We start from the raw sequence: 27,525 nt of genomic DNA, 5'->3' as shown, positions 1-27,525 counted from the left end.
ACCCAAAGTCACAATAACTCTTCCGTAATGAGAACCAGGAGTGCCAGAAGTAAGGAAGAAATGATTCCCAGCAAGCCAGGAAAGAGGGAATTCCACAGGCACCCTCCACAGAGAAATCCCAGGCTTCCAAAACCAAAACGCTGTAGCAGTGGATAAGCAGCACTCCGAGCCCAGGAACCAACAGGCAAAACAAATAGCAACAATGCAGAAATCAAACTGCTATGCTGTACTTACAGTAGGCAGGCATTATCACTTCGTACTCAGCCACCCGTTGCACACCACCGTAAAGCCTGACTTCCTGTCCCCACATAGAGGAAGTCAGGCAAGGCTATCCCGGAGAAAAGCAGAGGGCAGCTGGGTCAAACCGCAACTAGGAAACCATCAGCGCTGCACTCTCAACATGCCCGGCAACCCGGGATGCACGGCGCAGCCCCCTCACAGGCATGGAGTCCAAGAATATGGCCACAGCCAGAGTAAACGTCACACAGCCACACGAGGACCACATTGAAGCACAAGGGTCTCCCGCCAAGCCCGGCAGGGAGGGAGTCAATGAACTCAGGACTAACGGCATCCCCGCCGCCCAGCAGGAGGAAAATGGTAAGTAGTGCTGGAGCCCCCCAGGCCCCTGCTTGTCCTACAACCTGTTGGCAGACAAAAAAAAAAGAACAGGAGGAATGCTGGGAAGGATTCGGTTATGTACTCCCAGAGGGAGGGGTAAGGGTAGTACCAGCATTCCTTTGTTCTTTTTTTCTGTTGTTGAGATAGGATTATCACACTTGTTTTTTTTAATGAGGGGGATGAGTACAGGAAGGACCTGGGGGTAATGAGGTTAAACCTTAGCCCAGAACGTGCTAACGTGTAAAAATACCAAAATAATAAGGTAGTACTAACACAAAATGTGCTGCGTTATGCGGCATAATCTTTTCTTTCTGTATAATTTAGACAAGCCTACAGGCTACAACAATATTTGGTCCTCCCCTGCCGCATAATTCTAGTGCGGCTATAAGTAGGTGTTCGGCCTTGGCAGCAAATATAGGCATTAGAGAGCTGATTTATTTCTGGGCTTGATTTGCTATTAGAGACTGGTATTTGCTGTGAAACATGAGGTGCAGGTTTGGGGAGGCAGGTTTGGGAGGAGGCGAGGGATCATGATGCCATTGAAGTAAATTCCTTTGAACATTTCGAGCTTTCCTTGCACAGTCAGAAAAATGGGCTCAATATTATCACAATTATTTACTAAGTGTTTTGCTTTCACATAAATATGACTTCAACCTAGTATGCACTTACCCTGTAAAATTAAAGATTTCAAATCCAGAGAACACATATAAATATAAAAATGAAACTGCAATATAAGAGGATTTTGCAGAAATATTCTGAAGAGAATTACTCAGGGAAAAGTCGTGCCAGCAGCGAACCATTCCCTTCTGCAAGCACTTGTCAGATCTCATTACAAAGCAATTATGGTGATAAGTACCGATGCAGCATGGGGGAAAATTAGAAAAAATGCAAATGAAGGCAGCCAAATCTTAAGCTGTGGGGGGTAATATAAATGACCTCCTTGAGGGCTAACAAAGTAAAAGCGTCATAGTTTGTTTCTCTAATACAAATGAATCCTTCTGCATGCACACGGTCATTTTCTGATATTTTTTGCTCGCATAATGCAGCATATTCGAATTAGTTCGAGTGCTGAGCGGCGTTCACATGTGCTTCACATGCACGCTGTATCACAGATCGGAGTGCACCAGGTCAGGCGACACGAGGAATAACAGAGTGACCCTCTTAACCTTGCTTTGGCTGTTTAATATGGCTGCGCTGTCAACCTGAATAGAATCAGTGCGTAGGACGTGACAGTCCGTGTAAAGTATATTACAGGGGCAGTTTAAAACACGTCAATGGATGTTTTACATTCTGTTCCAGCGTCCAATTCAGTCACATTTCCAGCTAAAGAAGTGACTCGCTGAACCTGTAGTTAGGGAAGATTAGTACGAGTGACTTCACATTGTGACACGGACACTTTACCGCACTTGACTGGCACTTGACACTGAATCTGTGACGAGTTACCCTTCCCGCAGCCGAGAGAGAGAGAGAGAGAGAGAGAGAGAGAGAGAGAGAGAGAGAGCCTGTATGTAGATTGTCCGAGTTTCTCAGTTGTATCATAAAACTGAAAGCTAACGAAATGATCATGAATCATTTTTTTTCCTCTCAGTCCGTTCGCAGAAAGCCGTGACCTTAAATAACCCGCTTTTATAAGTAATCATATTGCACAGTTCAAAAATCAAACGGGTATCACTCTTAACAAAAAAATTAATATTTCGAATCCTTTCACCTTGGTTGTGAGGCCTTCTATCTTGGTCATGGGTAGGGAGGAGGCTTCGCCAGAACTCTCAATGTCCAAGTTGAATTGTTGCCTCTAAAACAAATACGTCATTATTTACACACTGAAAATGTATAAAAAAATAGACCACCTATCGATTGTATTTTTGAAAGCATTACATATTTGATTGTAATACCCCTCGCTGTAGCTGTCGGTAGAAATACATCATACAATTTTGAACATGGCGTCCGGTGTACTAAATACTGGTTGCAAAAAAAGTTCGCAAATTGAGGTCAGTATTTTTCCAATGAGAATGGAATTTTACTATGTTCTAATAGGTTTTTTGGTAAAATTCCAATTAGAGCAGGCCATAATTTTACAAACGACAGGAATTTTAATGAGTAAAGTAAATCTGTGTTTTTTAAATGCAGTGAGAGCAATAAGGGGGGGACAAGAGGGGCTTTTACTGCTCACTCAAGGGCAGAGGGTCCAGCATAAAGAGTGCCCGCACAAACGTTTGACCAAAAAGAGATTATGCTGTTCCCTATGAATAGGAAATTAAAGAGTCACAGGAGACAAGAGTCCCATAATTCCAATAATGTGGAAAGATATTGGGAATCCAAAGTTTTGGATAATAATGCCCTCACACACCCTTGCAGGTGTCATGCTTCATCATCTGGGCTGCTCCTCGTCGGGTCGGCGGTGCAATACCCGATGGGCTCCCTAGAATTAGGGGCTCTTTGGCGGAGATCTTTTTATCCAATGCTGTATGGTGAAGTGTTGGTATGGGGCCAGTATTGTGTAGATTGGGTGAGTTAAAATAGGGTTGGGAGTACCAAAGTAAACAAGTTTTTTATTCTGGGGGTCTCCTACCCTAGTTAAAAATAAATAAAGAGCAAGGCACTTGTTCTCTTTTAATGTTTATTTTAAGCGCGTTAGCAACCACTACACGTGTGCTAATGATGAGAAATTAGAGTCACTCTTAGATCACATCTAGGTTGATTATGTTCTGTGTTCATACTGTAAGGAATTTATCAGATTTTTGTCTCCCTGAACAGGTAGATCCAGACACATTAACCTTTAAGCACTTCACTGTGTAGAATGATCACGCTACTTTTTGTGTAGACAGTAATCTATTCTATGGTCCTGAAGAATCGCCCGGATACTAATCCATTAGCGAGAAACATGTCGACCCTCACTATATTGAACAAGGATTCACACTAAATGAGACATTAGACTCAGACTAGTGCCTTGCTCTTTATTTTTTTTTAACTAGGGTAGGAGACCCCCAGAATAAAAAACTTGTTTACTTCGGTACTCCCAACCCTATTTTAACTCACCCAATCTACACAATACTGGCCCCATACCCACACTTCACCATACTGCATTGGATAAAAAGATCTCCGCCAAAGAGCCTCTAATTCTAGGGAGCCCGTCGGGTATTGCACCGCCGACCCGATGAGGAGCAGCCCAGATGATGAAGTATGACACCTGCAAGGGTGTGTGAGGGCATTATTATCCAAAACTTTGGATTCCCAATATCTTTCCACATTATTGGAATTATGGGACTCTTGTCTCCTGTGACTCTTTAATTTCCTATTTATAGGGAACAGCATAATCTTTTTTTTTAAATGCAGCCCCTTTTTCTTAAAGGAAATAGCCCTTCATTTAAAAAATAGTTTACTTTTTTAAATTTTGTTTAAGAGTTATTAGAGGACTCTTGTACCCCTGTCTTCTCAATAAACGTATTTTTTTACATTTGCAAAGGAACAAGGGCCCTTCCCTTTCATGAATGGCTTGCCACTAAAACTCAGGAGTTGGTCATTTTTCAGTGATATGCAACCAGATTTCAGTTGCAAAACATATACATATTTTATTCCAATTAGGTATTTGAATGGAATGCCTACAATATTACCGCTTCCAAATACAGAATCGGTATGTTTCCAAACACCAAATTGGAATAGGGTGACAAAACCATTTTTGGAGTCAGCAAAAGTTCACTGACTCCTAAAATGAACCATTACTTACCGGTAAATATTATTACCCTGATTAAGGTCCTCCTCATCCCAGTCATTATGATATGAGGTTGTCCGCCTCCCAACAGGCACTCTAACATGCTAGTATTTTTGTTATTTTTTTCTGAAAAAAGGCCCTTCCCATCGCCTCCATGCCTGCCATTACAAGACCAGACATCCAACGGGGAGTGAGGGGGGGGGGGGGGTGGAGATTGACAAGACTGGGACATGGAGGACCATAGTCAGGGTAATGAAGTTTACTCGTAAGTAATGAATTTACCTGTCAGTAATGGTTCATTTTAGCAGCCAGTGAACGTTTGCCAACTCCTAAAATGGGATTGCAACCCCATTCCGATTCTGTGTTAGAAAACATGCTTATTCGGTATTTGGAAGCTTCATTACCCCTCATTAGACCTCCTTGTCCCAGACATTACTGTACGAGGACTTCCCAAGCCCTACAAAATAAACTTGACACAGCTTATGTCATTGCTAACTTCACAAAACTAACAGCAAAAGTATCCACTGAAGCATGTAACATATCTAGACAAATAGTGCTTAATAAAAGAGTGATGCGAAGGCTATGTTGCAACCCAACAGATTTCCTCTACAGAAACTCCTGCAGCCTCAGCCATGAAGTTGAAACAGATCTGGTAGAAGGCCCCTGAACTGGAGGATCCAAACGCAAGGTTTTATAGGCCGACTACCGCACCTATCTACTGAGCGTAGAGGTAGCAACCTTTTACCCATTTTTAACACTGCCAAATAGACAAACACAGCAGTAGAAAGACAAAAGTCCTTTGTACATTGCAAATTGATCTGAAGAGCCCTATAAACATTCAAACATCCAAAGAGGATGGAACCTCAGGAAAAAGTGGGAGAATAACCTCCTGTTGTAAATGATACCAGGAAGAGATCTTGGGGGCAAAGGCCGGATCCAACCTCAGTATAACCTTATTATTATTATTATTATTATTAATTTTATAATGCGCATAGCTGCCACAGCAACGAGGCGTCCCAGCGCAGCAGCGCAAGCCCGGGAACGAGAGCCAGAACAAATCAAAGGGGATTAGATGATATGGAGGGGGAAAAGCCACGTCTTCAGGGCCTTGCGGAAGGCCAAGTGGCTAGGAATGGTTCTAACTGAGATTGGGAGAGCGTTCCATAGTTTAGCTGCCAGGTATCGGAAAGAACGCCCCCCTGCTCTGGACCTCCACACCCGGGGGACACAGATCAGAGCATGGTCAGCAGATCGCAAGGAGCGCACTGGAACATAAGCCTCCAACAGCTCCAAAAGACCCTGCGGGGCTTGCTTAGCTAAGATTTTATGTGACATACACAGTGCTTTAAATTGAATCCGCTTGCCCACTGGCAACCAGTGGAGTTTCGGAAGCACCTGGGCAACTGAGCAATGCTTGGGTAGGGACACCAAAACCCGAGCTGCAGCATCCTGGTCCCTCTGAAGGCGATTTACACTAGCCCATGTCGCTCCCAAGTAAAGGCAATTCCCATAATCCAATCTAGCAAGAACAGATGATTGGATAATGGACTGCCGTACCGAGGGGGGAAGAACCCAAGCAGTGGTCTGAGACTACGCAGGAGACCAAAACATACCCCGGCAACGAACTTGGTCTGTTTTTCAAAGGTCATACCGCGGTCAAACCAAATGCTAAGGTTCTTTACAGAGTCCCTGGGAACTGGGGCAGGCTTCAGACGTTCCGGCCAATGAAGGTCCGTCCATAGCTCCCTATCCTTTCCGAAGAGCAGGATTTCGGATTTCCCAGAGTTCAACTGAAGGCAGTTTGCTGCCATCCAATCGGATAAAGCCAACAAATCGGCCCTGAAGTTGTTTAGGTTGGCGGAACTTTTCTTAGAGAAGCTGATCATTAGTTGAGTATCATCGCATATGAAACCAATGAGAGCCCCCATCTCTTGGCCAGCACCGCCAGCGGGCTAACCTAAATATTAAAAAGTAATGGGCTTAATATCGAGCCCTGGGGTAGTCCCTGGTGTAATGCACACTTTTGTGAGGAGAAGGGGGAGCCAAGACCTGAAAGGATCTCTCTGACAGGAATGATGTGATCCAGGACAAGGCCAGGTCCCTAACCCCAATATCCTGCAAGCGTTTCAAAAGTATTTTATGGGATACAGTGTCAAATGCGGCACTTAAATCCAATAGGATCAAGCCTACATCTAGATGACTTTTAATGGTTTCTGACATCACCAAAAGCGCGGATTCAGCGCTATGCCAAAGGAGAAAGCCATGTTGAGTGGAATCGAATAAAGTGTGTTGTTCAACAAAACCTGCCAGGATGGAGTTCACATGTGCCTCCGTCACTTTGTCCAGAAAAGGTAGTTGCGAGATAGGACGGAAATTGCCTGGGTCAGATACGTCTAGGGAGGGTTTTTTCAATAGGGGGATGACTTTAGCATGTTTCCAGGCTCTAGGGACTGACGCCGTTGATAGTGACCGATTGACCACGTCAAGGCACAGTTTAAGTAATGACAAGAAGAAAAAACTTTTTAACCAATAACCAACCCAAATCTGCCTCAAAAAAAGGTTCACAAAGGGGTATTTGTAGACCCTGAAGAACATTAGTGAAGTCCCATGAAGGAACAATTACTGGTGACACAGGACAACATAGCTAAAAAACGTTCAGCAGGCAGAGCAGCAAATTGATCCTCCCCAGACCACTGACAGGCTCAAATTGTCATCCACTTTGCAGCCAAAGTAGAGGGGGCCAAATTCTTTAAAAACCCCTCCCTCAGAAACTCAAGAATCTGAACTGGATTCCCCCTTACCGGATTCACCTGATGAACAGCACACCACTTTACAAAGGAGCCCCAGTTTTTATTATAGGACTTAAGAGTGGAGTCCTTACAGAACTTTTGAATATCCGCTGCCAATAGAGATGAGCAAATGGTAAACGCTCAAGAGTCAAGCCATCAATTTCAATTGACGGATACAGGGTAATGACAGAACTGGATACTTAAGCGGGGGCGCATTTACCGGCAAACTGAAAAAGGTGCCCAGGACAACTGAAACAACAGAGAGAACCAAAGAGGATGAGGCCAAAAGGGGGCTTCTCCACCTGAATCTTCTGCAGCATTCTGGAGAGAAGGGGAATTGGAGGGAAGGCATACAAAAGGTCCAAATAATTGAAAGTGCATCCAGCGCTCAAGCCTGTGGACAAACGACTTCTGAGCAAAACCTCAGAAGGAGGGCTGTGTGGGGAGAGGCAAAAAGGTCCATGGATCCCATATTAGGAGACACATTTCATGGAAGAGGGACCTTGACATATGGTAAAGAACTGAGGAGGGCATATTGCGGCTCAAACTGTCAGGATTATAATTGAGCTGACCCTGGATATAAATGGCCCTCATGGCAATGAGATGAGTCTCCCCCAAGAACAAATCAGGGTGGCTAGATGACTGGGAGGGGCGCTCCATGTACCTCCTGTCAATTCAAATATTAACGCTCCACATGATTGTTGGTATGAATTAGCAGATGTGCGCCCAGCAACTGGCACTGAAACACTTCCATTTGGTGGAATGACCCTATTCCTCTGAGCTTCCAAAGACCCCAGAGTGTCCCCTCAGCCCCACAGACTGGCATCTGTTGTCAATAACAAGGAGGGGAACAGGGAAGTCCTAATCTGCAAGGAAGGGATCCCTGTGGGACAACAGATGATTGATGAGAGGTTTTAAATGTATACGAGCCCAAGGGACTACTGCAGTGGTGGATGCTCAACCAACTCCTGGACGGAGCAGTCTGAAGGGACAAGAGACCACTCAGGTGTCTTTGAGAAGAAGGCAGAAAAACTGCCCTATCTGAGTTCTAAATATTGTCCTGATAAACTGCAACCATTAACAGGGGTTAGTTGCGACTTCACAAACTTCAGTCTGATTCCCAACTGTTGAAGTAGAACAACCATTGCCTCCACTAGTGTTGAAGCCTTATTAAGAGAGGAAGCACAAAATAAACATTCGTCAAGGTATGGAAACACTGAGAGCGCCAGAAGCTTTAAAAAACCCACAGCTGGAGCAAATACCTTGGTAAAGGTTTGTGGACCAGTCGACAGTCCGAATGACAACACTTGTAGTTAGAAATTAGCATTGATCACCACAAATCTTAGAAACCTCTGGCTTACTGAATGGATTAGAATGTGAAAATATGCATCCTCTATATCCACGGTTGCCAAAGAATCACTCTTCTGGATAAGAAGAATGATGGACCGAAAAGTGTTCATACAAAACAGCTCTACCTTCACCAACTTATTTAGATCCTTCAAATCCAGTATTGGTCAGAAGGAACCCTTTGGGTCATAGACTAAAAAAAGAATGGAGTAGAACCCCAGTTCCTCTTCTGCATGCGGTACATGGACAATCACCCTCTTGATAAGCAGTTTCTCCACCCCTGACAACATTGCTTCTTATTTTTCAGGGTCTTTTGACAATGGAGTAGCACAAAAACTGGTCCCCAGGAGAAAGTCCTAAAAAGTGAATGTGATAAACCTGACTGATGATTGAGAGAACCCACTGTTCCAATAGCAGCTGGAGCCATTGAACCAGGGAAAGCCTAAGTCTTGCCCAAACTTCGGGATAGTAATTTTTGACTTGCTCAGTTGGTCCGTTGATTCTGGGGTCAGGATTTACTGGCAAACGCTGCTTCTCAACCACAAAATTCTGTTTGCAAAAATAGACTTCTTTTTTTGGACTGATTGAAAAGGTTTTCATGTCTCCTTTTCTTCAGTCGATCTCTGAGCCATAGTGTTCAAATTGTCCCTAAAGATCTTAGGAGCTTCTAATGGCAATTTATGAATAAATTACTTTTTTGTTGATACCAGATGCCATGGTTTAGTCCAGAAGGTCCTGCGCCCTGCCACACAAGCACCTGAAAAGGAGGAAAAAGCCCACAGATTATCAAAAGTGACATCCGATAGGAACTTGGCCAAAACGTCCTTATGAGCCAGAACAGGCGGTCAAGTCCCCCTGTTACTTAAGGCAATCAAATAATCTTTCAAAAGCTTCTATCAGAAACTGTGAAGCATAGGATGAATTACTACTGGCCCCATTCCAAAATTAAAGGTTGTGCAAGCCCTCTCCAGAGCCGGCTCAACCATCAGCCGGATCCAAAAGGATGGTGGCCATCTGTACTGAAGCCCCCTCCTAAAACTGTAAACTCCACTAGGAACTTTGGGTTCCATTTGAATAATGAATTGTCCTGCAAATCTCAGATTAGTCAGGTCTCCTCTGCCTGCTTCGGCAGGTTACACATGCTGCGCAAAATTTTCCCTTTCCTTCCAGTAGAGTCCCGCCGCACCATCATTCATGCTCTGATTACCTCTCTTCTTGATTATGCAAATAGTCTTTATGCGGGAGCACCAGCTTACCTGGCTAGACGCTTGCAGATCGTGCAAAACGCGGCAGCCAGGCTGATCTGCAATATCCCGTATCAATCATTTGATCACACCCCATTTAAAGAAGCTACACTAGCTTCCCGTGTCCAAACGCATTCAATTTAAGTCTCTCGTTCCGGCCTTCAGAGCACTTCAGGGTTCTGGACCAGCCTATCTTAGAGCTCGACTTAAGCACTCCCAGTCGAGTCGTGTCCTCAGATCTAACTTTCTCCACCTTCTGGCGACTCGCCATTTCCGACACTCAAAAAATCGGAGTCTTTGCGGTATTTACTGCCAAACTCTGGAACTCCCTACCACTCTCCCTGAGATTTGCTGAGTCGCAGACAATTTTCCGACGTGCATTAAAGACCTGTTTATTCTCCAGCCCGTAGATGGTTTACCACTTTATATGCCGCCTGCATTAGTGCCGGGGCACCCCCGTCGGGGGTAGCTGTGCGCTCTACAAGCTTAAAAAATAAATAAATAAATCTAAAGGCTCCAAACAGGAAGTAATTGTGCTGAGAGCACCACTTCCTATTTATGCTCATATCCAAGCAACCCATTCTCACAAACAATGAGACTTGAAATGCTCAAAAATGGTCTGCTGGCTCTCCTGCAGCTGGGCCCTCAATGAGACACAGCCACAGGGCTGAAGTAATGAAACTGCAACACAGCACTTGATCAGCCCACCCGCGCAGTGTTTGCAATGCTCCCTGCCCCAGCCAAGCATATGCATGGGTTGCCCTGCCACAGTAAATGTATGAAGACCCAAACATAATGTATAAACAATCAATTTAAGCAAAAACCATAATTAAACCTAATGCGTTCTCTTACCTGTCTTCAGACAGGAAAACAATCAGGCAGGAAGTCTAGTGACAGGGGCCTTTATTCAGTAAAAAAAAAAAATACTGGTATGTTAGAGTGCTTGTCGGGTGGTTGACTGCCTCGTATACTAATGACTGGGTCGAAGAGTTCCTATGAGGGGGCAATGGGATTGGTACATTTAAATTAGCATTTTTGCCAGTACAAACTCTATATCTAAGTGTTTGTAATATTAAAAATGCTTTCTACACCAGGCCCTACATTTATAGGGGTGAGGGTTACACTTTTACCCTTTCAATTTGTATTTTATTTTTGTGAACATGTTCATTAGGCCTGACATCCTTGGCGTAGTATGCCTCAAACATTTAGCTTTCACCTCTCCTGTTTTGGCGAATTCATTTTTGTTGGTTCTGGGCACTTTATCACTGCTACCCAGTGTTAAAATTCTTGTGCTCTCTCCTTCAAATACATTCAAATTGTTCTACAACTAATTGGCACATTTAATTAATTGCTCTTCCCTAGTAAGTATTACTACATTTACCCAGGGCGTGTAAGGTAAATTCCTCTAGTGGCCCTGCAGCACCCATTGTGCCCCCCCAAAAAATAGCCTTTTTGAAACGTGTTTCAGGTCTGCCACTGCAGCCAGTGGTGCATTCCTAAACTGCCATTTTTACCTAGCAAAATAAACCATTTGCCAGGCCAAAATCTTCCTTTTTAATACTTATAAATGAATCCTAAGAGAGAGCATAAAGGCTCATAGGGCATATGGCAGGGTGCACTGTATTTAACATGTAGGACATATGTTTAAGTTTTACATGTCCTGGCAATAAAAAAAACTCCTAAAGTAATTTTCACTATTGAAAGGCCTATCCCGCCCATTGAGTAACACTGGGTTATCTTATTACGTTTAATAGGTTCTAAATGTAGACTGGGAGCAGATGGAGATATAATGTCTATACACAAATTAATTGTAAGTTTAAATCCTCTTTAATGAATTTTAGGTTAGAATTCTGAAAATGCGACTTTAAGAAAATTTACATTTTCTTGTCATTACCAGTTGTGTCTTCTACCAGTATCCTGCATCACATGACTGTGAATGGCTTTGCTGTTGATATTTGTGCACTGCTTCCAAACAGTAACACAAAAAGGGTTTAGGTGTGGAGAGGAAGGGCCATCCTGGCAGGATGACCGGGGAGGGGCTATACCCAGCCACACTTACACTTCAAAGGGCCTTGCCTCCAGCACACACAATGGAAACTGACACTGGGTCTGTCCTGCCTTTTCTCATCCCCAGGCAGTTTTGAGCCTTGACAGGGAAAGAGGAGGAACTTTCCAGAACTAGATGTGGGGGCACGACTGGGAGTCCCCCCACACAAAGGCTGGCTACAGGTAAACATATTGGACCTCCAGAGTCACTCATCAGAACACTCCCAGACCTGTGGAAGATACAGAAGAAGGACTGCCTTTGCTGCATGAAGGACTGCCTTGCTGTCTGAGAATGAGATTGGATCTGCTTGCAATCATCCAAGGCTACCCAGAGTGGCTCCAAGGTTGACCTCATGTGTGAGCTACAGAGCTACAACAAGCTTCAGAGGCCTCCCTGCAACTGCCCAGCTTACCTGATACAACTGGAACTGCCCAGACCTGAAACCGAACTTGTCTGAGCCTTGCAGCTTGCCTCTGCTGGAATGAGTTCCTGATCTACAAGAGGTGCCTCCCAGGTCCTGTACTCTTCACTGGCATCAGAGTGAACTCCTCCTGAAGCAAAGGTGAAAGTCCTGGATTTTGAGTTCCTTACAATCACAAACAGACTCTTTCATGCTGAAACTCTGACACTCATGACGTCCAACGAAGCTAAGCTCCAGTGAAACCTTCTTGTCATGTCAAAAATGATTATGCATGATGACTGCTAAAGTGAGACCTGCACTTTGTGCTACATAAATAACAGCTCTTCAAGCTACAGCAATGATTGTCTGCAATGCTGAGCTTCCTCGTGGTCTGCTCCAACGTAAATGGAACTCTTGGTTCCAGTTTTAGAAGGTAAATCTTCAGCTGGGCTAAAATTGTCCCCGTTTCTGACCTGCACTCCATCACAATTGGCCTCAACTTGTGACTTTCCCCCCATCTTGCGCAACCAGATGAACGAGTAGCGCTTAGTGCAATTAGGCTCTATTTTCACTAAAAACGTTATCATTTTATATTACCGGTTCTACAGATTGGATTTTTTTAATTCTGATGTAATTGTATTTAATAGCATTTACTCTATTTTTCTAAATTGGTTTGGGATTTTACTTGTGTCCTCTTTTCACTTTCTTACAGTTTGTGCGCTGTGTAAATACTTCACACATTGCCTCTAAGTTAAGCCTGCCTGCTTTTGTGCCAAGCTAGCAGAGGGTTAAGCAAAGGTCAATTTAGTGATGAAAGGCGAACCTGCCTTGTATGGTGAGAGAAACGCCTGACTTGGCAATCTGTTGAACCATTTATTCAAACTTGATATATTGATGAAAACATGAAAAAAACAGGATTAAATACAGTTGAATTGGTTTAAGTTCAGTTCAAATTGTAGCAACGTATTAAAACGCTATTCTGCAGTAGTGCATCCCGGGTCTACCATACCTGACAAAGTTCCTTATTTGATGCATAAATACTTCAAACATTGCCTCTAAGTTAAGCCTGACTGCTTTTGTGCCAAACTACCAGAGGGTTAAGCACAGGTTAAGTTAGTGATTTTTGTCACACACCCTAACAAGGACTGTGGTTGTTGACGGAGTGGGGATTCCAATCCCCTCAACAAATAACCCACATTCTTACAATGCTGCTTCTCAGGCAAAATCTATTTACTAGATAGCATATGTTCCACTTGTCTCCATCCCTTCCAAATAATTTCAACATTAGGAGGGAGATTTGGGGAAGAAAGGCAGGCTGTGCCAGCACAGAGGATCCACAGTCATTTAGGTTTCCACTGTTCACTGTAGGTACGCCTGGGTCTGGGTTCACTGTACAACGGACTCATTACGATAATGAGGTTTATTCGCAACAGTGAAATAGGTTGCGAACTACTTTAACATACTACCTATATGCCCTGGCATTTGAAATATTTGCCTTTCTTAGGTTTTATGTGTTTGAAGACTCTGTGTTAAGAATGGATGGAACTATATTGGTAATAGCTTTGTTGATGATATATATGCAATGTGGCTTGCAATAATTATATAATTGGTTCATTATACACATCTGCTTTGCAGGATACGTTTCGATTATTGAGGCTATTGTATGAAGGCTTATGACCGATGCAAATATTCTAGTATTTCCATATATATTCCTACAGACGGTGAGTTTACTTAGCGCTGTTACGCTTAGTGTGTGCATGAGGTGCTCTGAGACTTTCTTTAAAGCGCTGAGACTGTTATCTTGGTACATATTCAGTGTTTCCTTTATATATTCACTGGGTGAAATTCTTTTCTTGCCCTGTCTACCTTGGACATGTTTCATTTCCTTAGTGTTCATCATTGTGAGAAGATGGCCTGGTATATGCTGTACACTAGTTATAGTGGTCACCCTGTACCAGTCCAAACAACTCCTTATTGGTTATAGGTTAAAGACAACTTTTATTGAAAGCTATCCTAGTAGTAGCTATGGAGAGCAGCCTTCAGGCTAAGTCTTGAAGGAATGTAAAGCAGCTTGTTTTACCAGTCTATAATCTCTTGAGTGCCTAAATGAAAGACAACCACATCAGGTATATATACATAACATACATGTATTTATTACTAAACACACCCTCCTAGACTCTTTATGAGACTAGAGGTCAAAACATATAAGTTACACTTCAAATATGACAGTAAAATAGCACAAATACACGTCAGGCCCTGGGGGCGAGCCAAACCATATACTAAAATAGTGGTATAAGAACCACGACTTAACTAGACAAAAGGCCTAGAGCCTGTAGAATCGCTGGGACCCCAAGGAACCACCCAAGGTAGTGACACAGGGGACCCACGGAGGCCGTGTGCAGTGTGAGAACAGAGCCGCAAGCTCCCGTTAGCTTCTATGGGGAAAGTCACCGTTAGATTTTAAAAGATTAGGGACACTTAGAATTGAGTAACGACCAAACCCTATGGGACTTAGGAAGTTCTAGGGCCAACACCAATGAGAGCACCGGAGTACTTGTGTTACCTTACCCAGGGAAGCCGGGTGCATAGGTGTCAAATGGTGTCGGGTCGCGTCATCGATTTCAATGGGAGCTGGCACAGAAGTGCTGCTGTCGGGAAGATGAGACGTGTCCGAAGAGATCCAAGCCTGGATTGAAGTCGAGAAAAACCTGAAAGCAGAGGGGACAGAGTCTGGTTCACTAGCCAGTGACCAGGAAGGCGATGGGCGGATGCCCACCGATGTCAGGTGATTTCAGGTGAAGAATGTGAAGATTGACTCTTCAGCCACGAGAACCAGGAGGCGTCGAGGACAACCAGGAGCTGGATTTGAGCTGCCCCACAAAGGATGTCGAGTGCTGCAGCGTCAGTGCCCAGATTGGACACAACAAGCCTTGGCAACAGCAACCCATGCAGAAAGGAGAAAGATGCTTCGGTGCAGACCAGCAAGGTCTGAGGGACTCACCACTTGGTATGGAGTCAGGGCACGTCTTGAGCAACCAGGGAAGCCCAAGCAAATTCAAACTTACCCCCACAGGGACCCACCAGTCGACAGACCAGGGATCGCAAAGGGACCTCAAGAGAAAACACAAAATGGTGGCCCACAGGTCACTCGGGGTGACTAGGCCAACAATCTTCAGTGGATCTTCTGATTGAGGTGGGAGCTACAAGTAACCCTAAGCACGACTTCAAGAGACATAGAAAAATCAATGCACTTGACCAGGAGTTCCGGTTCCACGCTACTCACGAGGGCTGCACGTATCAGCTTTATTGGGAAATCGGGTCGGCCTCTGAGATGTCTGGAAATCCTCATCCTGGGCTGCAAATACTTCGGAGTCTGGCAGGAGCTTCGGAAATGCAGACCAGCAAAATGCTTTGTTGGTGCCTGCCAAGCAGGGGAGTTACTCCTTGACCCCAAGGGAGATTTATTCAGTCCTCTAGTCTTTAGTAGAGCATCGAAGTTACAGGATTCAGCTTCAGAGATTCGTCCAGGGATATCTAAAGTTCTGGTTACATAGGTTCCTTACTTATACCTAAGGAAGGGGTTGGACTAGCTCTAGGGACCCACCTATGGGAGGGTTTGGAAAGAGGGGTGGCTAAACCCATTTCCTTTGTCCAGTTTTGCGCCAGAGCAGGGTCTGGAAGACCCTGAATCAGTTTGAGCTGGGCTATGCACAGGGACACCAAATGTGCCCCCAGCGCAGGGATTCAAAGCACTCAGAGAGTGCTCGCACCCATCTCGAAGACACATAAGCCTATCTGTGACAGGAAACCTATTGTCCAGGCCTTCCCTGCTGGAATTTCAGTCAGCAGAAGGAGGCCAGACCCGTGTCTTTGGCTGCAGCATCCATTTTGTGATGCCAGGGCTCTATTAGATTTCTACCGGATATACCAGTACTGCCATGTCTCTCCCTCTAGAAGGGTGGGATCATAATCTCACATCAAGAACTGATGTGGGGGTATCATTCTAAGGTGTTTGACCCCAAACACGACATGTTTCCGTGCAGTCAGTCCAAAGTTATCATTAACCGTTTTAGATATAATGCACTTAAGAGTATATGGTCAGGCTGCACCACTGACAACCCCGGAGAAGAGATTCCGAAGGCTGCAGAAGGGCTCAGCTCATGCCTGGGCACCCTCTTACATATAACCAAGCACCCTGCCTGCCATAGGGGTGACTGATAGGTTACTATGTGCTGTGAAAGGTGAGATATAGTGAACCTATACCTCAGTAAGGGGTTCATGCACCACCTTACCCAGGCTGCAGTAGCGGACCTGTGGTGTCATTTTGCATGGCTTTCCAGGGGTGGCACAATACATGCTTCAGCCCCTGGTAGGCCTTTGGGGTACCTATGCCCTGCGTACATAGTATACTATATACTAGGGACTCACAAGGGTACCCCAGAAACCAATCTGGAGTGTACCTAAAGCACATGCAATAAATTTAGAGAGGAAGCACCTAGGCTGGGGCCCTGAATAGCAGGGTCCCAGCCAGACTAAAGTCGAAAAACAGTGAAACACAAGCAAAACGTGGGGGTAAACATGTGAAGCAGATCCTACTCTCCTACACAACCCCCCCCCCCAAACGCAGAGATATTAAACTAACCTTGACCAGTTGAGTCTTCATGTTCTAAGTGGAAATATCTGGAGAGTCCATCTGCATTGACATGGTTACTCCCAGGTCTATGTTCCACTGTATCGTCCATCCCCTGTAGGGAAATGGACCACCTGAGAAGTTTGGGGTTTTCACCCTTCATCTGTTTTAGCCATAAGAGGGGCTTATGAGCTGTCTGAACAATGAAGTGAGTACCAAACAAGTATGGCCTCAACTTCTTCAGAGTCCAAACCACAGCAAAGGCCTCCCTCTCAATGGCTGACCAACGTTTCTCTCTGGGGGTCAACCCTCTGCTTATGAAAGCTACTGGTTGATCCTGACCTTTATCATTCAACTGTGACAGTACAGCCCCTACCCCTAACTCAGATACTTCTGTTTGGACAATTAACTTTTTGGAGTAGTCAGGACTTTGCAGAATGGGAGTAGTGCACATGGCCTGCTTCAGGTCATCAATGCGTTTTGACAGCTAACTGTCCACTGAACCTTTTTGTGCTTTTTCTTAGAGGTTAAGCCATTCAGGGGTGTCACTATTGATCCATACCCCTTGACAAATCTTCTATAGTACCCAGTCAGGCCTAAAAAGGCTCTCACCTGGGTAGTGGGAGCAACCCAGTCTATTATGGTCTGGATTTTGCACTGCAATGGTTGATCCTGGCCTCCACCTACAAGGTGTCCCAGGTATAAAACCTGACTCTGCCCTATCTGGCACTTAGTAGTCTGTTTTTTGCAGGACCTCCAAAACATTGCTTATGTGGACCAGGTAATCCTCCCAGGTGGCGCTAAAGACAGCAATATCATCTAGATATGCTGCACTATAGTCTTCCAGGCCTGTAAGGACTTGATTCACCAACCTTTGGAAAGTGGCAGGTGCATTCTTTAAACCAAAGGGCATTACCACAGATTGATAGTGCCTACTAGGGGTAGAAAATGTTGTCTCTGGCTTTGCATCCTCAGCTAGTTTGATCTGCCAGTTGCCAGCTGTCAGGTCAAATTTGCTTAGAAACTTGTCTGAGGCCAAAGAATCTATTAGCTCATCTGCCCTGGGGATGGGATGGGCATCAGTCCTAGTGAATGCATTGAGACACCTGTAATCCAGAAAAAAACCTAATCTCTCTCTTGCCATCTTTGGTGTGAGGTTTAGGTACCAGGACTACTGGACTAGCCCAAGGGCTTTCTGAGGGTTCAATAACTCCCAAATCCAACATATTTTGTACTTCTGTCCTTATACAGTCCCTAACATGGTCAGGTTGCCTGTAGATCTTCTTCTTCACAGGCAGACTGTCCCCAGTGTCCACTTCATGAGTGCACCAGGTGGTCTGACTTGGAGTCAGAGAAAACATATGTCTGTGTTGACTGAGAAGATTTCTACAGTCAGTTTGCTGCTGTACAGTGAGGCTGCCTGCCAAGGCTACACCATCAACTGACCCATCATCAGGGTCCTGAGAAAGCAGGTCAGGGAGTGGGTCACTCTCTTCCTCCTGTCCTTCATCAGTAGCCATGAGCAAGCCCATGTCTGCCCTGTCAACATCTGGTTTAAGTCTGTTGACATGAAGTACCCTGTGGGGACTCCTAGGGGTTCCAAGGTCTACCAAGTAGGTGACCTCCCCTTTCTGTTCAACAATTGTATGGGGCCACTCCATTTGTCCTGAAGGGCCACTGGGGCCACAGGCTCCAACACCCACACGTTCTGTCCTGGCTGTTAAACAGTCAGTACAGCCTTTTGGTCATGCCAGGCTTTTTGTAATTCCTGGCTAGCCTCAAGATTTTTGGTTGCCTTTTCCATATACTCAGCCATCCTGGAGCGGAGACCAAGTACATAGTCCGCTATGTCCTGTTTAGGTGTTTGAGAGGTAACTCCCATCCCTCTTTCACCAGAGACAAAAGACCCCTAACAGGATGGCCAAACAAAAGTTAAAAAGGGCTGTAACCAACCCTCTTTTGTGGCACCTTCCTGTAGGCAAACAAAAAACAGGGCAAAAGGATGTCCCATCTGCACCTAAGCATCTCTGGGAGACCTTTGATCATGCCCATTAAGGTTTTGCTGAATCTTTCAACTAAACCATAGCATTGTGGGTGATAGGGTGTGGTGAAATTGTATTTCACTCCACACTCCTTCCACATACCAGTTAAGTAACTTGACATAAAGTTTGCATCTCTGTCAGATACTACCTCCTTAGGCAAGTCTACTCTAGATAATCCACCCAAGAGAGCTCTTGCCACCACACTTGCTATTGTGGTCCTAAGTGGGATTGCCTTTGGGTACCTAGTGGCATGGTCCACCACCACCAGGATAAATCTGTGCCCAGATGCAGTTTGAGGATCCATGGGACAAACACTGTCAATCCCAACCCTCTCAAAGGGAACCCCCACCACAGGTAGTGGTATCAGGGGGGTCTTTGTGGTTCCACCTGCCTTGCCACTGGCTTTGCAGGTCACACAGGAGCGACAAAACTCCTTAGTGTCTTCAGACATGTGGGGCCAGTGAAAGTAAGGGACAATTCTGTCCCAAGTCTTGTTCTGACCCAGGTGTCCTGCTAGGGGAATATCATGGGCTAGTGTCAATAGGAAGCCCCTAAACTTCAGAGGTAAAACCAACCGCCTGGATGCACCAGGCTTGGGGTCTCTATTTTCTGAGAAAAGGAGTCCATCATCCCAATACATTTTGTGGGTGCCACTAGCATTCCCAGCAGCCTCATCAGCAGCTTGCTTTCTGAGGGGTTCAAGAGAGGGGCAGGTTTTCTACTTCTGGCTCAGATCAGACCTGGAAAGGGCCCCTGTCCCCAAGAACTCAACCTGGTCAGGTTCAAGCTCCTCTGGGACAGTTCCTTCTTCAGGCTCAAGATCATGTCCCTCGGGAGACTGATCTGCATTCTGAGTCTGGTGGGAAGGCACTGCCTTAACTCTACTGCTCCTCCTCTTGGGAGGCACCTGGTCCATTCTTCCAGAATCCATGGCCTGTTCAGTTTTAGACATTTTGGCCAGTGACCTTGTCACAGAAAAGACATGAGCAGGGATCCCTATTATTTTTGTATGTGTCCTGAGCTCCACTTCAGCCCAAGCTGACGTTTCTAGATCATTGCCAAGCAAGCACTGTACTGGTAGGTCTGTACTTACCACAACCTTCTTAAGGCCAGTTACCCCTCCCCAGGAGAAGTTAACAGCTGCCAGAGAATGGTCTGTTCTGACATTGCTATCATTGGTCACTTAGTACATTTCACCAAGTATAATCTACCCAGGATCCTCAAGATCTTTTGTCACCATTGTGACACTTGCTCCTGTGTCGCTGAATGCCAAAGTCTCTTTTCCATTTATTAAAGGCTGTTGTATGTATTTGCCCAAGTTATTGGGACTCACAAAGGAGGACATATCCATGCCTACATCACAGACTAGAACAGCCTGAGTTGGAACTCTGACTAGGCCAGAGTCCATCTCAGAACCCAGGGTCAACCCTACTACACCCTTATTCTGAACATGACCACCACCAATTGTAGCTGTACTAGGGGAAATGGTGGCTGGAGTAGGTTCTTTGGACTTGGTGCAGTCACTTGTCCAGTGAGTTTTCTGCTTACAGATATTGCACCATGGTTTCCTTTGGCCTTTTCCCTTGTTAGACTGTGAATCCCCACCTGAAGAAGATTTTTGGGGCCCTTGTCAAGACTTCTGGTCTTTACCTTTCTCCCCACTCTTATCAGAGTTTTTAGGATCTCGCTTCTTGGGTTCACCACCTTGGTTCTGTACCTTCTGCCTCACCCTGGTTCTGACCCACTTGTCTGCATTCTTTCCCAATTCTTGGGGAGAGGTCAGATCTGAGTCCACCAGGTACTGGTGCAACAGCTGATTTTGACAGTTATTAAGTATCTGTTCCCTCATAATCAAATTGTACAATCCTTGTCAAGACTTCTGGTCTTTACCTTTCTCCCCACTCTTATCAGAGTTTTTAGGATCTCGCTTCTTGGGTTCACCACCTTGGTTCTGTACCTTCTGCCTCACCCTGGTTCTGACCCACTTGTCTGCCTTCTTTCCCAATTCTTGGGGAGAGGTCAGATCTGAGTCCACCAGGTACTGGTGCAACAGCTGATTTTGACAGTTATTAAGTATCTGTTCCCTCATAATCAAATTGTACAATCCTTGGAAGTCATGCACTTTGCTGCCAAGTAACCAACCCTCCAGAGCCTTAGCAGCACAATCTACAAATTCTACCCTGTCTTGATTATGTGCCTTTTGGGTATCCCTGAACTTTAACCTGTATTGCTCAGTGGTTAGGCCAAACCCTTCAATTAAGGCACTCTTCAGACTGCTATAATCATCTGCCTCCTACTCTCTAACAGTGAGGAACTTATCTCTACCGTTGTCTGCAAAGGAGAGGCATAAGATTGCTGCCCACTGCTCCCGGGGGACCCTTTGAACCTTACAGGCCCTTTCCAGTGCAGTTATCCATTTGTGGATGTCATCCCCATTCTGGTAGGGAGGGACAATCTTATTCAGGTTTCTATGGTCATAAGACCTTTCCCTATCTCTAGGGATGTTGCTTCCACCATGGGACTCTAGTCTCAACTTTTTTCTAGCTCTGTAGAGCTCTAGGGTCTCTCCCTCCTCTCCTGAGAGGTTTCCCTCCTATGAGAAGAGATAGAGGTCCCTAAAGATTAACCAGAATGGTTAGACTCCACTGATGGAGATCTAGACCTTCGAGGCCCACCACCAACTCTTCCAGGAGGGACAAAGAGGGGGCCAGTGTGGCCTTCCCCTCGTCTTCCAGTGGAGCTGGATTTTCCAGGTCAAGATCATTGTCATCTTCCTGGTCAGCATTAGAGGTCAGGTCATGGGGAAATTCACCCCTAGGCCCTTCCTCATGTGCTGTCCCACCCTCCCTGCCTACCCCTTCAGACCCTATAGGTCTTCTGAGATCATCCAACCTGAGAACCTCTCTGAGATGCTTGGTGGTTGGACTTTTGCCTGTCCTCAGTTTCCTAGTTGTGCATAATGCTCTCAGTTCCATGAATGGGAGGTTATCATACTTGGAAACTAGAAGCCCATTGGCTTCTGGCAGGGACCCATTGGTTCCTGGCCTTGAAGACATTACTAGTTAGGTGTGGTGTATTGCGCTACCTACTCTAGTGTGGCCTACTAAACTCTCTTGAGTTGTAGAAAGGGTGTGCTAAGCCCTTAACACACAAGTCTAAGTTCAGTAGAACTTACTGTATTCTAAAGCTTGTATTATATATACCTAGGGTACCTTTAGTGGTTTTCAGTTAGTCACTCAATTGAGATTATCTGTTAAAACAATAGCAAGATGGAATCCCACAAGCTGCACACCAATGTGAGAAGTGTGGCTGGTATATGCTGTCCACTAGTTATAGTGGGCACCCTGTACCAATCCAAACAACCCCTTATTGGTTATAGGGTAAAGACAACCTTTATTGAAAGCTATCCTAGTGGTAGCTATGGAGAGCAGCCTTCAGGTTAAGCCTTGAAGGAATGTAAAGCAGCTTGTTTTACCAGTCTATAATCTCTTGAGTGCCTAAATGAAAGACAATCACACCAGGTATATAAATAAAATATATGAATTTATTACGAAACACACCCTCCTAGACTCTTTATGAAACTAGAGGTCAAAACACATAAGTTACACTTCAAATATGACAGTAAAATAGCACACATACACGTCAGACCCTAGGGGCGAGCCAAACCATATACTAAAATAGTAGTATAAGAACCACACCTTAAGTAGACACAAGGCCTAGAGCCTGTAGAATCGCTGGGACCCCAAAGAACCACCCAAGGTAGTGAAACAGGGGACCCACTGGGGCCGTGTGCAGTGTGAGAACATAGCCGCGAGCTCCAGTTAGCTTCTTTGGGGAAAGTCGCGGTTAGATTTTTAAAGATTAGGGACACTTAGAAATGAGTCAGGACCAAACCCTTTTGGACTTAGGAAGTTCTAGGGCCAACACCCACGGGAGCACTGGAGTACTCGTGTTACCTCACCGAGGGAAGCCGGGTGCATAGGTGTCAAATGGTGTCGGGTCACGTCGTCGATTTCAATTTGAGCTGGCAAAGAAGTGCTGCTGCCGGGAAGATGGAAAGTGTCCAAAGAGATCCAAGCTTGGATCGAAGTCGAGAAGAACCTGAAAGCAGAGGGGACAGACTCTGGGTCACTAGCCAGTGACCAGGAAGGCGATAGGCGGATGCCCACCGATGTCGGGTGATTTCAGGTAAAGAAGGTGAAGCTTGACTCTTCAGCCACGAGGACCAGGAGGCATCGAGGACAACCAGGAGCTGGATTCGAGCTGTCTCACAAAGGATGTCCAGTGCTGCAGCGTCAGTGCCCAGATTGGACACAACAAGCCTCGGCAACAGCAACCCATGCAGAAAGGAGAAAGATGCTTTGGTGCAGACCAGCAAGGTCTGAGGGACTCACCACTTGGTATGGAGTCAGGGCACGTCTTGAGCAACCGGGGAAGCCCAAGCAAATTCAAAGTTACCCCCTCAGGGACCTACCAGTTGACGGACCAGGGATCGCAAAGGGACCTCAAGAGGAAACACAAAATGGCGGTCCACGGGTCATTCGGGTTGACTCGGCTGACAATCTTCGGTGGATCTTCTGCTCGAGGTGGGAGCTACAAGTAATCTCAAGCACAACTTTAAGAGATATCGAGAAGTCAATGCACTTGCAAAAGTGCACGGTGACCAGGAGTTCAGGTTCCACGCTACTCACGAGGGCTGCTGGTCTTAGCTTTGCTGGGGACTCGAGTCGGCCTCTGAGATGTCTGGAAATCCTCTTTCTGGGCTGCAAATACTTCAGAGTCCGGCGGGAGCTTCGGAAATGCAGACTGGCAAAATGCTTCATTGGTGCCTGCCAAGCAGGGGAGTCACTACTTGACCCCAAGGGAGATGTCAAAGTTCCAGGATTCAGCTTCAGAGTTTTGTCCAGGGATATCTAAAGTTCTGAATACAGAGGTTCTTTATTTATACCTAAGGAAGGGGTTGGACTAGCTCTAGGGACCCACCTGTGGGAGGGTTTGGAAAGAGGGGTGGCTACACCTATTTCCTTTGTCCAGTTTCACACCAGATTAGGGGCTGGAAGCCCCTGAACCGGTTTGAGCTGGACTATGTACAGGGACACCAAATGTGCCCCCAGCGCAGGACTTCAAAGCACTCAGAGAGTGCTCCCACCCAGACCCAATACACATAAGCTGTCTGGGAGTTGGTTACACCTCCCTGTGATAGGAAACCTATTGTCCAGGCCTCCCATGCCGGAGTTTCGGTCAGCAGCAGGAGGCCAGACCCGTGTCTGTGGCTGCAGCATCCATTTTCTGATGCCAGGGCTCTATTAGATTTCTACCGGGTATACCAGTACTGCCATGTCTCTCCCTCTAGAAGTGTGGGATCATATCCTCACATCAAGAACTGATGTGGGGGTATGATTCCAAGGTGTTTGACACCAAAAACAACATGTTTCTGTGCAGTCAGTCCAAAGATATCATTAACCGTTTTAGATATAATGCACTTAAGAGTATATGGTCAGGCTGCACCACTGACAACCCCGGAGAAGAGATTCCAAAGGCTGCAGAGGGGCTCAGCTCATGCCTGGGCACCCTCTCACATATAACCAAGCACCCTGCCTTCAGGATTGATAAGGCCTGCCATAGGGGTGACTGTGTGCAGTGATAGGTGAGTTATAGTGAAACTGTACCTCAGTAAGGGGTGCATGCACCACCTTACCCAGGCTGCAGTAGCAGAACTGTGGTGTTATTTTGCATGGCTTTCCAGGGGTGGCACAATACATGCTTCAGCCCCTGGTAGGCCTATGGGGTACCTATGCCATGGGTACATAGTATACCATATACTAGGGACTCACAAGGGTACCCCAAAATCCAATCTGGAGTGTACCTAAAGTACATGCAATCAATTTAGAGAGGAAGCAGCTAGGCTGGGGCCCTGAATAGCATGGTCTCAGCCTGACTAAAGTCGAAAAACAGTTAAACACCAGCAAAAAGTGGGGGTAAACATATGAAGCAGATCCTACTCTCCTACACACATGATTTGTGAATTTATAAACTCAAGGAGGCTTACCACATTTGTATTCAACTTGGTGAAGCACTTCGTGTTTGTCTGTGGCGGGGATGGAGACTTGTGTGTTCCCTGCTGGTGCTGACGCTTGCTGCGGGCTCTCCTTTGCCTGCATCCCCCTCCCGCCACCGCGTTTGGCACCCTCGCGGCCGCGGCTGGAAGGGGGACTACATTTCCCGGCGACCACTGCTTCCAGGGGAGGAAGTTCCCGCCCACTACCCGCCACCCGCGCCTGGAGGCGCTACAAAATCCAGCCTACCCTCGGTGGAGCGGGGGTCTCGTGTTTGTCTGTGGCGGGGCTGGAGACTTGTGTGTTCCCTGCTGGTGCTGACGCTTGCTGCGGGCTCTCCTTTGCCTGCATCCCCCTCCCGCCGCCGCGTTTGGCACCCTCGCGGCCGCGGCTGGAAGGGGGACTACATTTCCCGGCGACCACTGCTTCCAGGGGAGGAAGTTCCCGCCCACTAACCGCCACCCGCGCCTGGAGGCGCTACAAAATCCAGCCTACCCTCCGCGTCGCGGGACGCGCGCGGGCGTCGCCGGGCTGAGCCCGGGCAGAGGGCGGGCCGTCTGTGGCCATCAGTGGACGACAAGGGACAGGCTTACCCCCTGATTACAACGCCATACCATGGGTAAGCGCAAATTGCCATCATCAACCCTTGGGGGGACAGGGAAAGTGAAGGTACCCCGTATAACTACTACATCAAATAACATCATGTCGTATCTTACCTCTGCTGTGGGGAAACTTAACCAAGAAATTGCGGAGACAGAATGGGAACTAGGGCTGAAACAAACATGCTTGGACCCCCTTGTGTCCCCACTGCTCAGCAGACAAGCCATACCTTTGGAGCCCGTGATTAATATTATCCCTCCTAGGGATATATTACCCCAGGACCAATGTACTACAACAACCCACGGGGTCCTCATTCCTGCGTGTACAGACACTGCCCTAAGCCCCACACGAGAGACCACCGGTACAGCCACCAAGCGCGCCAAAAGGTTCCCAAAGAGACCACTAAAGAAGAATGTGCACTATTTTCCAAAATCTCGCCCAGCTACAAGTAACTTTGTATCCCGTCTAAAGGATATGGTGGAAAAAGTACTCACGGACAAGTTAGAAACTACTCTTGTTCATATTGCTAATGAAATTATTGAGACTTTGAGAGAATGTGTGGCGGAAATATTAGGGAAATGTGATCAGATAAACAAACTGGTATCTTTAATAACACCGGCTTGCCCGCAATCAAAAATATTAGGGAGTACGGTTAACCACGATCTACCCATGGAAGTGATAGGGAACGATAAGCCCTTAGCTTTAAGACGGCCCTCACTTTCACACACTCAAATGCAGCTAAAACCACCTAAAATAGTCACTCTACAAACTAAGAATAAGAATAAGGTCCCTAGGCAACTAAGCCATGAAGAGGGTAGCCCCATTGCCTCCTCGGTAAATATTGTTGCGAACAACTGTGGCACCTCACAGGGTGTGACAAGGGTATGTATAAAGCCCCGTGTTAATCTACCACCTGAGGCAACTCCGTTTGTCGCTGTACTAGTAAATATTCCACCTTTAAACCCAGAGGAGGAAGAGTGAAAGGGTACCCTACTAGGGAATGTCAAGTTATGGTGTGATGAAAACTGTACTGGCCCAAAAAATGTATCTACCCACATCATGACAGCGAGACGAGTCGACTGGCTGGGCCCTTCGTCAAAAAAACTACCGGGAGATTGTATTATTGTAAATTTTAATAGACCCCATGTGGCTGCTCGCCTGTACTGGGATGCTACTGCTATTAAGGCCGGAGGGGTTCGTGCGGTTCCTTTAGGTTACTTTTATCCCCGGCCATATCCTCTTAAATCATCCTTCTGTGAGGATGGCCAACACGAAGCCCCGAGAGGCCCAATTGATCCTTCATCTTGGCCCCTACAGACACCAGGTTTCACCCAAAGACATACTGATGTCAACAGACTAACTAATAAGGCCTCCTTGGATTTAACAAATAGGTACACAGCCTTATCTCATTTGGACGACAATGATTGACTGACCTGCCACGCTGACCCTAAGTCACAGATGTATGGTACGCCTACTGCTGACAGGGGAGCTGGCAAATCAGTTAAAATCATAAGCTGGAATATTGCTGGGCTCCGTTCGAAGAGGGCTGACAGCATATGGTTGGAACAAATTAAGGCGTATGATGTTGTGGCACTCCAGGAAACCTGGGATAGGGAATGTAACTTTTGGATAGATGGATATTTATCGTATTTTGTAGCTGCTTTAGCAACAAGTTCAGGGAGAGATAGAGGGGGGCTTTTGTTCCTAATCTCTGTGAAACATATGGGTACGGCAAAAATCATAAACACCTTATCTCCGAATTTTCTAGCTTTGGAATTTACTTTTCCAAATAAACATAAAATTGTGTATGTTAACTTCTATAATGCCCCTTGTGGTACGCACTGTAATGAAAACATTAATGCATTGGCAAAGTTTTTAACAAATTACAAGAATGGTCAAAACACTTTTGTTCATTTAATCATCCTTGGGGATTTTAACACACATTTGTGCCAGCTAAATTGTCAGTACAGGGATACAATTGATACTGATTTCTTGCCCTATGCACATTTTGAACATTCGATAAAGGGTGCTGCTTTAGAAGAT

At 45.9% G+C, this 27,525-nt stretch overlaps 1 long non-coding RNA gene across 1 annotated transcript in view; it reads left to right on the top strand.

Moving 5' to 3' along the window:
* The first annotated feature begins 388 nt into the window (after nt 1–388).
* Nucleotides 389–27,525, top strand: part of LOC146858009 (uncharacterized) — a 138,943-nt gene continuing 111,806 nt past the window's right edge. The window contains exon 1 of the long non-coding RNA XR_014979640.1: nt 389–597. This is a non-coding gene — a long non-coding RNA (uncharacterized LOC146858009). The remainder of the gene's footprint in view (nt 598–27,525) is intronic.

Source organism: Triturus cristatus, chromosome 3_2, assembly GCF_964204655.1.
Source record: "Triturus cristatus chromosome 3_2, aTriCri1.1, whole genome shotgun sequence".
NCBI classification, from domain to species: Eukaryota; Metazoa; Chordata; class Amphibia; order Caudata; family Salamandridae; genus Triturus; species Triturus cristatus.
The sequence above is the reverse complement of the archived record's forward strand: the minus strand, read 5'-3'. Positions and strand labels throughout refer to the sequence as shown.